A 19,311-nucleotide genomic window follows, 5' to 3' on the forward strand; every position below is an offset into this window, starting at 1 on the left:
TGGGTAGTAAAGTAGTGTCACTTCCTGCCAGAGATGCAAAGTATCTCTTCCTGCTGGAATTTGTATTGATACATGTGCACGGGAGCGCCCCCTTCTGGCCTCCCACTTCTATTTTAGTGAGGTTTCCCATTATTAATTTTCACAAAGTTTTCACCCCATCCCTTGCTTAAACATGGTTCCTTTTCTTCCCTCCTCACGCCTGGTACCTCCCATTTGGGAACTAATTTCACAAGAGAATCAATTTCCTACCCCTCAGGAAATTCCTACCATTATTTCTTCAAATATTGTTCTTATTGATAACAGCTATTTATTGCACACCATTCTAGGTCCTGGCAACATAACACTGAGCAAATCAGACGATTTATACCACTTGGAGCTTGCCCGTTCTAGTTCCTTGTGGAACCTTCTCTGTTGGAATACCTGGATTTATCCTCCATGCTCCTTAAAATTTTTCCTGTGGTTCCCATTTCTCATTAACTAGCCTTATCTATAATGGGTTATTTTTCTAACCATCTGTTTTGTTTCATAATTGACATTTTTCCATGTCCATAAATTTAGACCTCATTTTTAAATTTTTCTCATTTTTTTAAATGGACCGTATAGTATTCTATTATGTGGCCATAGCATTATATACTTAGCCAATATTCTATCGATATTATTGGACATTTAGGTTGCTTCTAATTACTTACTCTTATGATAACATATATACTTATATACATATAACTATATTGCATAAGTATACATTATATATAGATATATATTACATACATCTATATTATATAACTATATGTAATATATAATGTATAAATATAATTGTATATGTATATAATATATATTATATATAACTATATGTTTATGTAATATACATATATTATATATATATATAACTTTTATTAAGTCTTTAATAATTTTCTTAAGATTGAATCCTAAACGTTGAATTTCTGGGTCAAAGGCCATTTATTCAACTTTTGGATACGTGTGGTCACTCACCTTGCAGAAACGTCCGTCCACCAAATGGGCAAAGTGGGGGCTCCAGTGAATGACATCCCCCCCCCCCGCAGATTCCTGGAAAACAAGCACCATTCTGGGGAGATAAATTAATGGAAAAATTCATGTTCAGTGGCCAGAATGGCCATGAGAATAGCCCAGGCCCTGGAGACACTGTCCACAGCTCCAGACGGGAAGGATGGGGCTGGTGGGATTGGAAAATGGTTGTGCCTTGCTGGGTAAGGGACACAAGAAAGCATCTTCCTAGAACCCAGTCAAAGAGAAAAGAACTGTAGCTGGGATTAGGGGGCTTAGCCATGGCCGGAGAATCCGCTCTGGTGAACTCTGCCCTTCTTGTGCCATTCACAGACCGGATGCCTGGCTTCCCCTCCACGTCTGGGGCTTTGATCCAGGACAAGGAGAAGGCCTCTGAGTCTGGGGCAATGGGCAGGCTGGATGAAATCCCCACTCATTACTCTATAGCTCTAGGCTCTCAGGTTCAATCTTCATGACTCTTGATCTCCCATCTGGAAGATGCAAATAATAATAATCCCTGCCTTCTAGGGTCCCCATAGGGATTCGAGGTTACATTTGAGTGTCAAACATCATACATCAACAATAACAGTCATGAAGTAATACTTAAGAGTCAGAATGTACTTTTCCTGTGCCAGGCGCTGCCTTTCTTCTTTATGTATATTATCCAACTCACGGGACAGCCCCTCACAACTGGTGTTGCTGTCATGCCCATCTTGCACAAGAGTAAACTTTGCGTTTGAAAGAGGCTGAATAATTCACTGGCAGAGCTGGAATTTGAACTCTGTCCTGCAATTCCACAGCCCACACTCTGATTCCTGTGTGCTCTTGCCTCTTAGAGGGCACACTTTGTTTTTGCAATCTACACAAAGACAGCCTGTGCCCTGGCTAGGGCTTCCTGCCTCTTCCATGGGGAAGCTTAGACACATTGTAACTAATTATAATCATGATCATCAACCGCTACTATGTCTAAACTTCAGTGGGCCCTGAGAAGATCCAGCTTGTGGGCGTGCAAAGCTGATGCCTTTTCTGATCTCTAGGAACCTCTGGGAGGTTGGTCTTTCCACACTGCAGCCCCTGCCCTGCCCACCTGCTCCCTGTGCCTGCAGTTTGTGGTTCGGCATTGATTTCCCACTCAAAGTGCTCTTTAAAGATGTGGTACAGGGCTTCCCTGGTGGCGCAGTGGTTGAGAGTCCGCCTGCCGATGCAGGGGACACGGGTTCGTGCCCCGGTCCGGGAAGATCCCACATGCCGCAGAGCGGCTGGGCCCGTGAGCCATGGCCGCTGAGCCTGCGCGTCCGGAGCCTGTGCTCCGCAACGGGAGAGGCCGCAACAGTGAGAGGCCCGCGTACCGCAAAAAAAAAAAAAAAAAAAAAAAAAGATGTGGTACATATATACAATAGAATACTACTCAGCCATAAAAAAGAACGAAATAATGCCATTTGCAGCAACGTGGATGCAACTGGAGATTATCATACTAAGTGAAGTAAGTCAGAAAGAGAAAGACAAATACCATATGGTATCACTAATATGTGGACTCTAAAATATAACACAAATGACCCTATCTATGAAACAGAAACAGACCCACAGACATAGAGAACAGACTTGTGGTTGCCAAGGGGGAGGGGGGGGAGGGAGGGATGGAGTGGGAGGTTGGAGTTAGTAGATGTAAGCTTTCATATATAGAATGGATAAACAAGGTCCTACTGTATAGCACAGGGAACTATATTCAATATCCTATGATAAACCATAATGGAAAAGACTATGAAAAAGAATGTATACATATATGTGTAACTGAATCACTTTGCTGTACAGCAGAAATGAACACAATATTGTAAATCAACTGTACTTCAATTTAAAAAAATGTTTTTAAGTCTCTTTAATCTGCCTGGGAAAAGATGAGGGGAGGGCGAGGATGGGAGAGGGGCCCTTGCAGGCAAAACTCCTCCCTTCCCTCCCTTCCCAGGTCCCCTGCCCTGAATCTATTCTCTGACCAGGTAACCTTACACCCTCTTTTGGGAAAAACTATCTGCCTCCTCTTTACCCTGTTCCCAGCTAGCCGGATACTGAGGTTTCTCTGACGTGGAGAGCCTCTGTGATCTGGGTGCCAGCCGAGTTGCATAAACTCAGGTATCTTGGAAATCAGCCCCAGCCATGCCCAGCCCCCTGGGCAGATCCATTTATCTGCCGATGGACACTCGGGTTGCTTCCACCTTTTCGGCTACTGTGGATAATGCTGCTATCAACATGGTGTACAAATATCTCTCGGAGGCGTGTTTCCGTTTAATTCTTCTCCTACATACTAGCATTTTACAAAACCGTTCCGTGCTTTTGAAACGAACGGTGGAAGTTGGACACCTTTACAAATTCACCGAGGTGTGCTAACTCAGAGATTAGCATTGTGGACTGCCCAGATTCAGCTCCTGGTTCTGTCACTTCTTCTGTGACTCCAGGCAGATCATTTAACCCTTCAATGCCACCTCAGCTTCCCTCCTCATCCGTAAAATGGGGGAGAATTACAACAGCTGGTTTCCAGATCTAAACGTGGTGTTTCAGTACATGCCGAGAAAAAACACAAACACAGGTAAAGCACCCGTCATAGTGCCTGCATCCAAGACGCTCCTATTAGTGTGTCCCGACCTGCTTCCTCCCACGTGGCAGCTACACAGGGTCCCATATCGTGGAGGGGCCCTTGTTTTTATTTAACTGGACCACAGTGGGCAAACATTCATGTTTTCCTACCACAAATTACGTAGCAAGGAATCTCTTCTCGAATTTCCTTGCACATGCAAGTTTATTTGCAGGATGCATTCCCAGAAATGGGATGGCTGGGCTTCCCTGGTGGCGCAGTGGTTGAGAGTCCGCCTGCCGATGCAGGGGACACGGGTTCGTGCCCCGGTCCGGGAAGATCCCACATGCCGCGGAGCGGCTGGGCCCGTGAGCCATGGCCGCTGAGCCTGCGCGTCTGGAGCCTGTGCTCCGCAACGGGAGAGGCCAGAACAGTGAGAGGCCCGCGTACCGCACAAAAAAAAAAAAAAAAAAAAAAAAAAAGTGGGATGGCTGAGCCGAAGGGCATGTGCATTTAACAGTTTTATAGCTGGCCTCTGATTGCCCTCCTCCGAGGCTGTGCCCGGGGCTGGGTCACCCCTGCAATGACTGACGGGCTGGGTCCCCACAGTTCAGCCCACACCTTGTCTTCTCAAACTTTGCTCTTTGCCCATCTGATACCAGAGAGGCTTAAGAGGGCCTGTGAACGGGCCTGGGGACAAGTGAGGCTCTGATGTCCTGGGGGAGCAGGCGCATGCGCGCGCGCGTGCGTGCGTGCGTGCGTGCGTGTGTGTGTGTGTGTGGTGATCAGTGCCTAAGACCAAAAGGAAGGAATGAGTGAATCACCCCGAAGCCCAGCGAGTTCAGCTTGCAAAGTGCTCTACGTCCCCGGCTAAGAAGCGTGAGCTCTTTTCCGGGCTCTAGGACAGCTCTGGGGGATTCTAAGTGGGGATGAGGGATGCCATCCTGTGTCTCTCAAAGCCATCTCTCTAGCTGCTGGTGGCTGGTGGGCATGGGGCTGGGCTGAGTCAGGAGCACCAGGCAGGAAGCTGGTTGAAAAGCAGAAACAGGGGTCAAGTGTCTGGATCTCTGGGGCAGGGACCCTGTCTGTCCCGGCCATTGCAGTGGCTCCAGGAACCTAGGGCCCGTTGCACGAAGGGGCTGATACGCACTTGTTGATGGAATGAAGCCAAGCGTCGCTGGTGGAGTGAAGAGGGGACATCTCCATAGAGCTGGATGGTCAACCGGCGGCAGGGGATGAGGGAGAAGTTGCCATTTAGGAGGATGCTTGGGCCCTTACCTGGGTCGGTGGACAACGTTGAGATGGGTTCTGGGGACATATCTGGGAAGGCGAAGGACATGTGGGTCTCAGGCTCCCTGAGAGACCTGTGCTGCTATGGAGACAGGAGGGAAACAGAAGACACAGGACACACGTGCTAGCTCAGGACCAGGGAACAGGTGTAGCGATAAAGGGCTAAAGGTGAGTGGAGTCAAAATGTGAAAGAGTATATTCATCATGCGTTTGCACGTTCTGTATTTTTTGATGCTTTGACATCCGGGGGCCCTGCTGATCCTGGAGACAGGCTCCTCCCGAGATTAGCTAATTCCTAGAGATAGTGAACAGCTGCCTCGGAGAGCACACCTTTCTTTCCTTTGCAAACCAGCCAATGCAAAACTCATAAACACAACCACGTCCTTACTGGGCTCTCCACTCTGAGCCAACATTCCCCTGCTCCAGTCACCCTGAGGCTAAGTGCCAGGAGACTAGGGAGAGCCCCTACGCCACAGAGTTGGCTGAAATTATTCAAATAAGTCAATCCTGAATCTTACCCTGCTCCGCCTTGCCTTTCCCTTAGAAACCAAAATAAGGGGGGTGGGGAGGGGAATGGGAAGATGATGTTGGTCAAAGGGTACAAACATCTAGTTATAAGATTAAAAGGTTTGGGATCTAACGTCTGGCATGGTGATTATAGCTAATAATACTGTATCACATACTTGAAAGTTGCTAAGGGAGTAGATCTTAAATGTTCTCATCACGAAAAAGAAATGGTAACTATGTGACAGGATGGCTCTGGTGGTAATGGTTTTGCAATTTACAAGTGTATTGAATCAACATATCATATACCTTAAATGTACACAGTTACGTGCCAGTTGGATCTCAATAAAGCTGGGGAGGAAAAAAATTCCCTGAGGGCAGCTGCAGAGCCTAAAATGCAGTGCAAGTTTCTTCTGAGCCTGGGGCTCTGGGCAACTGCACAGACAGAGCTGGTCTTGGGGCTGCATTTCACACACGGCAAAGCAAGGAAGCAATTTGGCTTGAGTGTGCCCAGCTGGGCAGCAGCAGAATCACCAACACTTCCCTCTCGACACAGCATCGGGCTGCATCGTAGAGGCTTGAATGAGCTTCTGCAGTTCGGTCCTGGGCGTCCAGGTCTCCACTGGCAAATTTCATAATTACAACTTGCTGTGCTACAACTTGGACTTCCGTTTTGTAAGTCACCTGGTTGGAATTGATCAAGAGGCGCTGGAGGTTGGGGTAACCCAGAAGCGTTTGTTCACACGTGGTTTCTTTCCTAGCACTTTTTGTAAAGAGAAAGTCTTAACGACATAAATAAGAAAAATCTTATTTAAAAAGAAAAAACTGAAGAGCTACAAAAATGTCTCCCTTCAGGGTGAGTAGTTGCTGGGTTCCATGCCTGAGTTTTGTGGCTGGGTTTCATGTGGGGTTCTCTGGCTGGGTTCTGTGGCTGGGTCCTGTGGCTTCATTCTATAGTGGGGGTTTGTGATTGGGTTCTGTGGTTGAATTCTGTGACTGAGTTTTCTGTGGGATTCTGTGGCTGGGTTCCACTGTTGAGTTTGTGGCTGGGTTCTGTGGCTGGGTTTTATGTTGGGTTCTATAGCCAGGTTTTACGGCTGGCTTTTATGTTGAGTTCCACAACTGCATTTCATGGTTGTGGTGTGTGTGTGTGTTTAATCTTACATTTGTTTATTTCTTTTTTATTTTTATTCATGGTTGTGTTTTGTTGCTGGGCTCTGTGGCTGATTTAGGGCCTCAAGAACCTCTACAGCTTCGGCTCTCTTACCTGGGAATGCTTCAAGTTCAGGTGAAGACACTGAAAAGACATTTTCCCCCTAGTTTGAAGAAATAAATTAATGAAGACATCCACAGTCTGGATCAGATTTGAACTAGGTTAAAAGTGACCTCTCTTAGGAGCAAATGTTTTCATCTCAAAGGAAAAGGCAGGTACCCTGAGTTTGAGGCCAGAGACTGGGCACAGAAACCAGGAGAGGTTTACGTGGGGTAGGGATTGGACCAGGATGAGTACTGGCTTTTTTTTTAATTAATTAATCAATTTATTTGGCTTCATTGGGTCTTTGTTGCTGCGTGTGGGCTTTCTCTAGTTGCAGTGAGTGGGGGCTATTCTTCGTTGCGGTACATGGGCTTCTCATTGCAGTGGAGCACAGGCTCCAGGCGTGCGGGCTTCAGTAGTTCTGGCTCCCAGGCTCAGTAGTTGTGGCTCACAGCTCTAGAGCACAGGCTCTGTAGTTGTGGCACACAGGCTAAGTTGCTCCGTGGCATGTGGGATCTTCCCGGACCGGGGCTCGAACCCGTGTCCCCTGCTTTGGCAGGCGGACTCTCAACCACTGCGCCACCAGGGAAGTCCTGACTACTGGCTTTATTAGCACTCTGGGTACAAAGTGCTGTGGGTTTTGGTGTCCTGCCCTCCACCCTATTTTTGCCCAAATATTTTTATTATTAAATATAATATTTAACTTACATTTAATATATTATTATAATTAATATCCTAAGATAAACCATACATTATTTATATATTTTACTACATAAATATATAAATAATATCCTGTTATTTTGAAGGTGTGACTTTTCAGAACATGGGATTTTTCAGAAAAACATTCCTGATGTATGAGCACCTACTGTGTGCCAGGCACTTTCTAGGCACAAGGACCCTGCCCTCCTGGATGTGACTGACACTCCAGGGGGATGGGGCGGATTGCATCCTCCAAAAACAGGAGTAACAATCTCTCCCATGCCACTTGCTCTTCTTTAGTGTGAACTTGACACTCCTGGACAAGAAGTGGGGTCTAGGTCTCCTCTTGACCCCGGGCAGAACTCTGTGTCCATCTTAACCAATAGAGAATGGTGGAAGTGACACTACACCACAAGGCTAGGTCATACATGGCAATGCGGCTCTTTCCTGGGATGCTCCCTTTTGGAACCAGCCTCCATCATGTGAGGAAGCCCAAGCCACATGGAAAGGCCATGGGTACGTGTTGCAGTTGACAACCTCAGCTGAGCTCCCAGCCGGCAGCCAGCATCCATCACCAGACAGGAGAGCCAGGAACCTGGAAGTGACCCCAATCCCAGCCTGACTGTGACCCACTGAGAAACCTTGAGCAACAACCAGCCAGCTTGAACAATCATCTACAGGAAGACACTGGAACTCACCAAAAGAGATACCCCACATCCAAAGACAAAGGAGAAGCCACAATGAGATGGTAGGAGGGGTGCAATCACAATAAAATCAAATCCCATAATCGCTGGGTGGGTGACTCACAAACTGGAGAACACTTATACCACAGAAGTCCACCCACTGGAGTGAAGGTGCTGAGCCCCACGTCAGGCTTCCCAACCTGGGGGTCCAGCAATGGGAGGAGGAATTCCCAGAGAATCAGATTTTGAAGGCTAGCGGGATTTGACTGCAGGACTTCGACAGGACTGGGGGAAACAGAGACTCCACTCTTAGAGGGCACACACAAATTAGTGTGCGCATCTGGACCCAGGGGAAGGAGCAGTGACTCCATGGGAGACTGAGCCAGACCTACCTGCTATTCCTATACACTAATGATGAAAAATCTGAAAGAGAAATTAAGGAAACACTCCCATTTACCATTGCAACAAAAAGAATAAAATATCTAGGAAAAAACCTAACTAAGGAGACAAAAGACCTGTATGCAGAAAACTATAAGCCACTGATGAAAGAAATTAAAGATGATACAAACAGATGGAGAGATATACCATGTTCTTGGATTGGAAGAATCAACATTGTGGAAATGACTATACTACCCAAAGCAATCTACAAGTTCAATGCAATCTCTATCAAACTACCAATGGCATTTTTCACAGAACTAGAACAAAAAATCTCACAATTTGTATAGAAACACAAAAGACCCCAAATAGCCAAAGCAATCTTGAGAAAGAAAAACGGAGCTGGAGGAATCAGGCTCCCTGACTTCAGACTATACTACAAAGCTACAGTAATCAAGACAGTATGGTACTGGCACAAAAACAGAAATATAGATCAATGGAACAGGATAGAAAGCCCAGAGATAAACCCACGCACATATGGTCACCTTATTTTTGGTAAAGGAGGCAAGAATATACAATGGAGAAAAGACAGTCTCTTCAATAAGTGGTGTTGGGAAAACTGGACAGCTACATGTAAAAGAATGAAATTAGAACACTCCCTAACACCACACAAAGATAAACTCAAAATGGGTTAAAGACCTAAATGTAGGGCCAGACACTATAAAACTCTTAGACGAGGGCTTCCCTGGTGGCGCAGTGGTTAAGAACCCATCTGCCAATGGAGGGGACACGGGTTCAATCCCACGTCTGGGAAGATCCCACATGCCGCGGAGCAACTGAGCCCATGTGCCACAGCTACTGGGCCTGCACTCTGGAGCCCGCAAGCCACAACTGCTGAAGCCCACGTTCCTGGAGCCCGTGCTCCACAACAAGGGAAGCCACCACAATGAGAAGCCCGCGTACCACAACAAAGACCCAACACAGCCAATAAATAAATAAATTTAAAAAAAAAAGAAAGAGGAGCATTGTGTGCAAAAAATGTAGAAATGTCAGGGTTTTCCCTTCTAATAAGGAAAACGATAGCTTTTCAGAAGCTTACCATCAATGTCCACTTCCATCTCATTGGCCACACATGGGTCACATGACCACTTCAAGCTCCAAGGAAATCTAAGGACATTTGCATTTTAAACTGAGCATACTGTTGTCCCAGACAAAATCAATGTTCTTTAGGAGTTAAGAAGGAAAAATGAATTGCAGGCAGGCAGCCCAGCATCTTTGCAAAAATAACTGCAAACAAATTTCAGGGGTGTGGCAGTCAGCCTCTAAGATAGGCCCCCTGTGACCCTCACCTCCTGGTATTCAAGTCTCCCCCCCATATTAAAGCAGAGGTGGGATGATCTGTGTGACCAGTGGAATTCTGTAGGACAGTCATATATGGCTAGGTCATAAATGACATTGCAGCTTCCACCTTGGTCTTTTGTAGGGGTTGGCAGGGTTTCTTCTGTAAAGAGCTAGATAGTAAGTATTTTGTATAGCAAGGGCCATGCAATCTTTGTTGCAATGACTAGACTTGCTGTTGTAAAAGCAGCCATAGACAACATTTAAGCAAACGATCATTTGTGCCAATAATGGAAGTTTATGTATAAAAACAGGCAGTGGGCCAGATTTGACCTGCAGGCTGTCGTGTGACCACCCCTGGTCTTTTGGATTGCTTGATCTGGTGGAAGCCAGCTGCCATATTGTGAGGATGTTCAAGCAGTCTTGTGGAGAGGCCCAGGTGGTGAGGAGCTGAGGCCTCCCACCAACAGCCAGCACCAACTCTCCAGTCACATGAGTGAGCCACCTTCAAAGTGAATCCAGTCAAGCTTTTAGATGATGACATCTCTGATTACAACCTCCTGAGAACCGCCTCGCCGGACCCTCCAAGCCAAACTGGATCAGGAAACTCCCAGACTCCTGATCCACAGAAAATTGGAAAGATAAGAAATATTTATTGCTTCTTTCAGCCACTATGTTTTGGGATAATTTGTTACACAACAATTGCTAATGAATACAAAGTGATCTGAAGAGTTAAATATCTAAAAATCGAACTACATATTTTCATGGGACTAAAAAAAAATTAAGGAAATAAAAGTAAATGGATTTCAAATCTCTGAGGTTTCAAATCTCTTTCTAAGCTTAAGAGTAGTGGGAGAAATGGGAAAGGAATGTACTGGGTTATCTCTTTAAAATGTAAAGAGCTTGGGACTTCCCAGCTGGTCCAGTAGTTAAGAATTTGCCTTCCAGGGACTTCCCTGGTGGCACAGTGGTTAAGAATGTGCCTGCCAGTGCAGGGGACACGGGTTCGATCCCTGGTCTGGAAAGATCCCACACGCCTCAGAGCAACTAAGCCTGTGTGCCACAACTACTGAGTCCGCGTGCCACAGCTACTGAAGTGCACGTGCCTAGAGACTGTGCTCCGCAACAAGAGAAGCCACTGCAATGAGAAGCCCGTGCACCACAACAAAGAGTAGCCCCTGCTCACTGCAACTAGAGAAAGCCCGTGTGCAGCAACGAAGACCCAACACAGCCAAAATTAAATAAATAAATACATTTATAAAAAATGAAGAGAGGATTTGCCTTCCAGTGCAGGGGACACGGGTTTGATCCCTGGTCGGGGAACTAAGATCCCACATGCCACAGGGCAACTAAGCCCCCACGCTGCAACTACTGAGCCCGCGTGCTCTGGAGCCTGTGCGCCACAACTACTGAGCCTGCATGCCACAACTAGAGAGAAGCCCACACGCCACAAAGAAGAGACTGTGCCACAAAGAAAGATCCCGCATGCTGCAACGAAGATCCCGCATGCCGCAACTAAGACCCAACACAGCCAAATAAATAAATAAAAGAAAAAAATATCTAGTATATAACCAAACATATTTAAAAATAAAATAAAATAAAATGTAAATAGCTTATATGAATCGATTTTGATGAATCGTCCAACCAAGAGATGGAGAAGATGAACAGAGAAATCACAAGTATCCTGGTGAAACAAGCCAAACAGCAGTGCTGATACACCAGGGAAAAGACAGTCAACTTTGGGAATTCTCAAAGATACTCATTGCTGATTAAAAATGCAACATCTTTTTGTCTGTTTAAACTGTGGCTTTTTAAAAAAATTGCAGAATATTGCTTTGGCTTGCAGCTTTCAGTATAAATGACAGCCTTCTGGAGAGCATTTGGCAACATGAACCAAGAATCATAAAGTGTTTGTCTTTTTCAAGCCAGTATTTCCACTTCTGAGAATTCATCCTGAAGAAATACGAGAAGTAGGCAAGTATTTACACATAACCATACTCATGGTAGCGCTTTTCTTAAAATTTATTTTATTGAAGTACAGTTGACTTACAATGTTGTGTTAATTTGTGCTACACAGCAAAGTGATTCAGATATATATATAAATATATATTCTTTTTCATATTCTTTTCCATTACGGTTTATCACACGATATTGAATGTAGTTCCCTGTGCTATACAGTAGAATCTTGTTGTTTATCCATTCTGTATGTATTAGTTTGCATCTGCTAATCCCAAACTCCCAATCCACCCCTCCCTCACCCCCTGGTAGCATTATTTTAATATTCACTTAGCACAAAGCTTACAGTGCACAGTTAAGTAAACTGCAATATAATAACGTGATCAAATCGGCTAGGCAGTCATTAAAAATGTGTTTAATGCTTTTAAGTATATGGAAAGATTATTCTAATGACACAGATTTTTTTTAACAATATGGAAAGTGTTTTCAGACAGTATTCTAAGAAAAAACGATGCATGCAGGTGGAACCCAATATTTTTTTCTAGATTTTTCTGTGATTAAAAATCCCATTGCCAGGACTTTCCTGGTGGTCCAGTGGTTAAGACTCTGTGCTTCCACTGCAAGGCGGCACGGGTTGGATCCCTGGTCGGGGAACTAAGATCCCACGTGCCGAACAGCACGGCCAAAAAGAAAAAAAATGATCTCAATCCCTGGAAAGCAACAGGAATTCTCACTCAGTGCTGGTGGGAAGGCAAAATGATCCAGCCACTTTGGAAGATGGTTTGGCAGGTTTTTATAAAACTAAACATACCCTTATTATATGATCCAACAGTCACCATCCTTGATATTTACCCAAGTGAGTTGAAAGCTCTGTCCACACAAAACCTGCACACAGATGTTTGCAGGTTTATTCATAATTGTCAAAATGTAGAAGCAACAAAGATGTCCCTCAGTAGGTGAGTGGATAAATAAACTGTGATATATCCAGACAAGGAAATATTGTTCATCGTGAAAAAGAAATGAACTACCAAGCTATGACAAGACATGGAGGATTAATTATATTTATAGGAGAAAGAAATTTTTTAACTAATTCTATTTTCAATATAATGGAAAAAATAAAATATTCAGGAGTAAATTTAACAAAAGTGCAAAACTTACGTTCTGAAAACTGCAAAATATTGTTGAAAAAATTAAAGAAGAGACATACCATGGGTAAAAAAAGACAAGACATGGAGGAAACTTAAATGTAAAAGAAGACAATCTGAAAAGGCTACATTCTGCACGATTCTAACTCTATGACATGGAAAAGGCAAAACTATAGAAAGAGTGAAAAGATCAGTGGTTACCAGAGGTTGAGGGGTAAGGAGGGATGAATCAGTGGAGTGCAGGGGATTTTTAGGACAGTGGAACGACTCTGTATGATGCTATAATGGTGGGTGCGTGTCATTATACATTTGTACCCATAGAATGAACGATACCAAGAGTGAACCCTAAAGTCACCTAGGGACTTGGGATGGTTATGATGTGTCAATGTAGTTCATTGATTGTAACAAAGGCACTTCCTCAGTGCCATGTTGGTAGTGGAGGAGGCTGGTCGTGTGGGGCTGGGTACAGGGAGTATATGGGAACTACCTGTACTTCCTACTCAGTTTTGCTGTGAACCTACGATTGCCCTAATAAATAAAGTCTATTAAAAAAAATAAAATCCTACGGGGCTTCCCTGGTGGCGCAGTGGTTAAGAATCCACCTGCCAATGCAAGGGACACGGGTTTGAGCCCTGGTCCAGGAAGATCCCACATGCCTCGGAGCAACTAGGCCCACGCACCACAGCTACTGAGCCTGTGCTCTAGAGCCCTCGAGCCACAACTACTGAAGCCTGTGCGCCTAGAGCCCGTGCTCCGCAACAAGAGAAGCCACCACAGTGAGAAGCCTGCGCACCGCAACGAAGAGTAGCCCCTGCTCACCGCAACTAGAGAAAGCCCGGGCAGCAAGGAAGACCCAACGCAGCCAAAAATTAATTAATTAATTAATTAACTTTTTAAAAAAGGGAGCAGTGCAAGGGAATTTTGTCAAGTGATGGAACTGTTCTATATCCTGACTGTGATGATGGTTATACACATGTTAACATGCACAGAGCTACATAACAAAGGAAAAAGTCAATTCTGCTTTACAATAAGTTAAAAAATTTTAATGCAAATAAAGAAAATCCTGTTGCCAGATCCTCAGCTGTCCTCAGTTGGCCCATAAGACCCTGTTGTGTTTGGGGCTCTGAATCAACGTGTTATGTCTGGACCTGCTCCAAGCTAGAGATTCTCAGAAAAATGCAAAAGACTGAGTATCTTGCAAATGATTTCTGAGGTCTGAAGCCCACCCAGGGGCCCTTCCTTTTGGAGCTCCACTTTGTCCATGGGACCCCAGGTCAAAATCTAGTGACTTCAGATCCACCAGCACCTTATTCACCTGTGGCTCTTCCCATGATTCCACCTCAGCAATGACCCCCTCAGTCACCCTGACACTTAGCCAGAAATTGGTACATCTTTCTCTACTCCTTCCTCCAATCAGTCACCTAGATCTGTTGGCCTTACCTCCTGAATGCCTCCCAAAACTTCTTCCAAAATATCTGCCCCAGAAATATAGCTGACAAAGGACCCATGGTTCAGCATATATAAAGAGCTCCTACAAATCAACAAGAAAAAGGCAGAAACCCCAAGGGGGAAATGGGCTCCTCACAAAAGGTCATCTCCAAATGGCCAATCAATTGAACCATTTCTTGTGGAGGCAGCAGGAAAAGTGGAGAGTGGGTTTTAAAAGGAAATAACTTTCTGAGAAGTACCAAGGAACCAGCTATAAGGACTTTGTTGAAGTTCATAAGAGTGAAAACTTAGAAGCCACTAGACTGTCCATTTGTGGGGGAGTAGAGAAATGGAAAGAAAAATAGTCCTGTGATGGAATATTATGCACAAATGAAAAGGGGAAAATATCTCCTCTCATCTCTGTCGCTACATAAGTGGATCTCAGAAAGATACTGCTGAGAGACTTCCCTGGTGGCACAGTGGTTCAGAATCCACCTGCCAATGCAGGGGACATGGGTTCGAGCCCTGGTCCAGGAAGATCCCACATGCTGTGGAGCAACTAAGCCCATGCTCCATGACTACTGAGCCTGCGTGCTGCAACTGCTGAAGCCCACATGCCTAGAGCCCGTGCTCTGCAACAAGAGAAGCCACCGCAATGAGAAGCCCGCGCACTGCAACGAAGAGTAACCCCCGCTCGCCACAACTAGAGAAAGCCTGCGTGCAGCAACAAAGGCCCAACACAGCCTAATTAATTAATTAATTTTTTAAAAATGAAAAGAAAATACTCCTGAGTGAAAACAAAAAATAAGTCGTGTGATGATAGTACAGTGTGATACTATTTATATAAATTAAACACACACGTGTGTTGTTTCCAGATACATCTCTGTCTGTGGAAGTAAATACACATTATGGAAGTGGTTGTCCCTGCTGGGAGTGCAGTGATTTTATTCTAGGTACTTGTGTCTTTCAAGTGTGTCTCCCCCACAGTGGTCAGAGAGATCATGTCACTGTAGATCCAGAGTAGAATGTAACCTGATGATCAATGCAGCCAGGCACATCAGTGTGATGGAGGTGGCCAAAGGGACCAGAAGGACTAGAGTGAAGATGGCCCTGATGCCACTATATGTCCAGCATATATAAAGAGCTCTTACAAATCAACAAGAAAAAGGCAGAAATGTCATAGGAAAAATGGGCCTTTCACAAAAGGTAATCTCCAAATGGCCAATAAATAAAAAGATACTTGACATCATGAGTCATCAGGGAAACGCCAGTTAAAACCAAAATGTCATGACACCTACTAGAATGGCTAACGTGAGAAAGACCATACCAAGTGACGCTTCTGCACTGCTGGTAGGGGAGTAAAACGACACAACCACTTTGGAAAACTGTTTGGCAGGATCCACAAAGCTGAATCAACATCTACCCTATGGCTTCTAGGAATAAAGTCAAAGGAAATGTGGACTTACCTTCACTGAGAAACCTACGAGAATATTCCTAACACCTCTGCTTGTAATAACCCCAAACTGGAAACCATCTAAATGCTCAATAAAAGGATGTGTCAATAAATTGTGATGATTTCACAAAATGGAATACTATATCGCAGTGATTCTCAACCCGGAGTGATTTTTACCCCTAATGGGCCATTTGGCCACATCTAGAGACATTTTTGGTAGTCAGAACTTGGGGGGAGGGGCACGTGTTACAGTCATCCCGTGTGTAGAAGCCAGGGATACTGCACAACATCCTACAATGCATGGGACACACCAAGAAGCATTCAGACTCAAGTATTAGTAGTGGTTGAGAGACTCTACAACAATGAACAAGAATTATCACCCAGGGCTTCCCTGGTGGCGCAGTGGTTGAGAGTCCGCCTGCCGATGCAGGGGACACGGGTTTGTGCCCCGGTCCAGGAAGATCCCACATGCCGCGGAGCGGCTGGGCCCGTGAGCCACGGCCGCTGAGCCTGCACGTCCGGAGCCTGTGCTCCGCAACGGGAGAGACCACAACAGTGAGAGGCCCGCGTACCGCAAAAACAAAAAAAAAGAATTATCACCCTGCCTGAAAGAAGCCATAAAGTCCAGCCTCTATGGGAAAAGAATCTAAAAAAAGAGTGGATATATGTGTGTGTATAACGGATTCACTGTGCCGTACACCTGAAACTAACACAACATTGTAATTCAACTATACCCCAATAAAAAAAATTAAATAAATAAATAAAATAAAATCGGATACCCAACCTCAAAAAAAAAAAAAGTCCAAATGACAAGCAAAGTGATTCTATGCTATTCAAAGTTAAGTTAGGGGTTACCCTAGGGGTGGAGGGGCGCAGCGGGCAGAGGGAGTGACAGAAGAAGACACGGCAGAGGCTTCAGAGGGCCGGTGATGTTCTGTCCTCGATCGGGGTGCTATACAAACATGTTCATGTTGTGAAAACTTTGCAACGTACATTTGTGACCTGTGCATTTCTTTTTGGCATTTGTGCTATATTTGAATAAAAAGTTCTAATAGTTAAAAATCCCCTCCTTCCTTCCACCCCGCTGCCCTATTCAGGTCTTATCAACTTTGTACTAGGTGATTGCCCCTACCTCTCCCCTCTTCCCCAGCCCGTCCTCCAGACAGCAGCCAGGGGAGTTCCTGGGACACACTTATAAGACCATGTCCCTCCCTGCTTTAAACCCTTCCATGACTCCCTATTGCTCCCAAGACTAGATCCAAGCCTTTAAGGACTTTCTTGGCGCCAGCTCTGCTTCTTCTGCAGTCTCGTATCTACCTGTCCTCTCTGCTCCTTGCACCATTAACGAGCATCTCAGAACATACTGCTTCAAACCTCCAAGTCTTTGCACGCACTGCCCTCTGCCTGACAGCCTGACTGCCCCGACACACTCTTGCCCTCCAAGGTTCAGCTCTGATGGCCCTGCTCATACCTAGGGGTCACGAGGCTTTTAGATCAGAGATGATTTTCGGGGTTTTGGGGTTTTTTTTTTTCAGTTTTTCCTTTGTCTTTTTTTTTTTTAACATCTTTATTGGAGTATAATTGCTTTACAATGACGTGTTAGTTTCTGCTGTATAACAAAGTGTATCAGCTATACATATATCCCCATATCTCCTCCCTCTTGCGTCTCCCTCCCACGCTCCCTATTCCACCCCTCATTTTTTTTTTTTCAAAAAGAACCTTTATTCTGTTTATAACAGCCTCGTATGCTCTCATGCTTTCTTGCCAGATGCCTTTGGAGCAGTGCCTCCTTACCCGTAGCGGTCATCTTTTTTGCTGGAACCTTTGCAGCAGCTGCCGTAGCTGCCTCCTTAGCAACAAGTGCTTTCTTGGGAGAAGTCTTCAGGGGAGCTGCCCTTTGAAGTTTCTTAACTTCAAGCTTGATTAGTCTGTTCCTCATTTTCCTCGCCTTCGTGACTTTATAGCGATCAAAGTCTGTCATCCTGGCTTTCTTTTCTCTGGCTTCAATCTTCTTGGCCCACCTTGTGGCTGCCCACTTTGCCTTGATATCTGCCTTCTCCCAGGCTTCTCGACAGACTTCTGCCGGGCACTGTGTGGGAACTTGAGGGGAAAGTCAGTGAGCTGCAATGCATTTGAAAGGCATAGCCTGTCTCCTTACTTGAGTGCAAGGTCCATCCACCAAAGCCCTGTTCTGATCAATAATATCTACAATCGCGACCAGCCTCCCGGCATGAGACCCAAAGGAGACGTAGGCCACCCGGCCAACCTCCACGAAGCGCCTGAAACACCATATTGACAGCATTCGGCGAAAAGGAAAGACCACCCCATATTTTTGTTTTGTTTGTTTGTTTTGGGTTTTTTGCCAGACTTTCGGGATCCTACATCCCTGACCAGGGATCGCACCTGTGCCTCCTGAAGTGGAAGCACAGAATCCTAACCACTGGACCACCAGGGAAGTCCCCAGAGATGATTTTCTTCTAGTCAACACACACACACACACACACACACACACACACACACACACACACACGATTTGTAAAATACAAGAGAAGGCATTGAGTACTACACAAAAGCTTGACCGCTCACCTCAGGACCTGTTTCTCCCTCTGGGACACCCCAGGGCACTCCTAGACTGGGAAGAACTGAGAAATCCTGGGCTTTGAACAAAGACTGCCCCTCTCCCAGTGGGTAAGGGTGAGGTAGGGACCCCAAAGGTCCCGAGCTTGAGCCCTGCCCCTCTTCTTTACCTGCAGCCCCAGTCCCCACCCCTCCTCTGCCCAGCCAGCTCTCAGCTCCCTCCTCCCACCACCATTTCCGGAGGATTCCCCACCCCCACTCTGTAGCGTAGCAAAAGGGGAAGTGGGGTTGGATGGGGAACTTTCCAGGGAGGCGAATTTAGGTCAGTCCCACCAGCAGGTCACACCACCAGTGCTCCCACAGACCCCTGGGAGACTCAACCAAGCCTGTCTCCTGCTACCCCTGCCTCTCAGCCCATAGCCTCACCGGAACAGACACCAGACAGGCTCACTGCCAGCAGAGCACATCACCCAGGTTCCAGCCCCAGCTCAGCCATTCACAGGCTGTGTGACCTTGGGCAAGTGCCCTAACCTCTCTGTGCCTCAGGTTCCTCGCTTGCAAAAGCACAGGAGTACGCATCTCACGGGGCTGTTGAGGGGTCAGATGAGTTCATTTAAAATAATGACTGGGGCTTCCCTGGCGGCACAGTGGTTAAGAATCCACCTGCCAATGCAGGGGGCACAGGTTCGAACCCTGGTCTGGGAAGATCCCACATGCCGCGGAGCAGCTAAGCCTGTGCCGCAACTACTGAGCCTGCGCTCTAGAGCCGCCGAGCCACAACTACTGAGCCTGCGTGCCTAGAGCCCGTGCTCCGCAGCAAGAGAAGCCACTGTGATGAGAAGCCTGCGTGCAGCAACGCAGCCAAAAATAAATAAATAAATTTATTTTAAAAAATAAAATAAAATAATGTCTGCCATGTAAATTCCCCGTGATGGTTTCTGGCTAATGTTATTATTTTGAATAGGCGAGAAACGGAGGACAAGGCCTGCATTTGAGAAATAATCAGTAAATGCAATTTT

The 19,311-nt window shown here is 45.7% G+C and overlaps 1 pseudogene; it reads right to left on the reverse strand.

The window, feature by feature from the left end:
• Positions 1 to 18,017, reverse strand: part of LOC132421661 (large ribosomal subunit protein eL14 pseudogene) — a 40,945-nt pseudogene extending 22,928 nt beyond the window's left edge.
• Positions 18,018 to 19,311: the final 1,294 nt, after the last annotated feature.

The sequence above is a fragment of the Delphinus delphis genome, chromosome 3, assembly GCF_949987515.2.
Source record: "Delphinus delphis chromosome 3, mDelDel1.2, whole genome shotgun sequence".
Classification (NCBI taxonomy): Eukaryota; Metazoa; Chordata; class Mammalia; order Artiodactyla; family Delphinidae; genus Delphinus; species Delphinus delphis.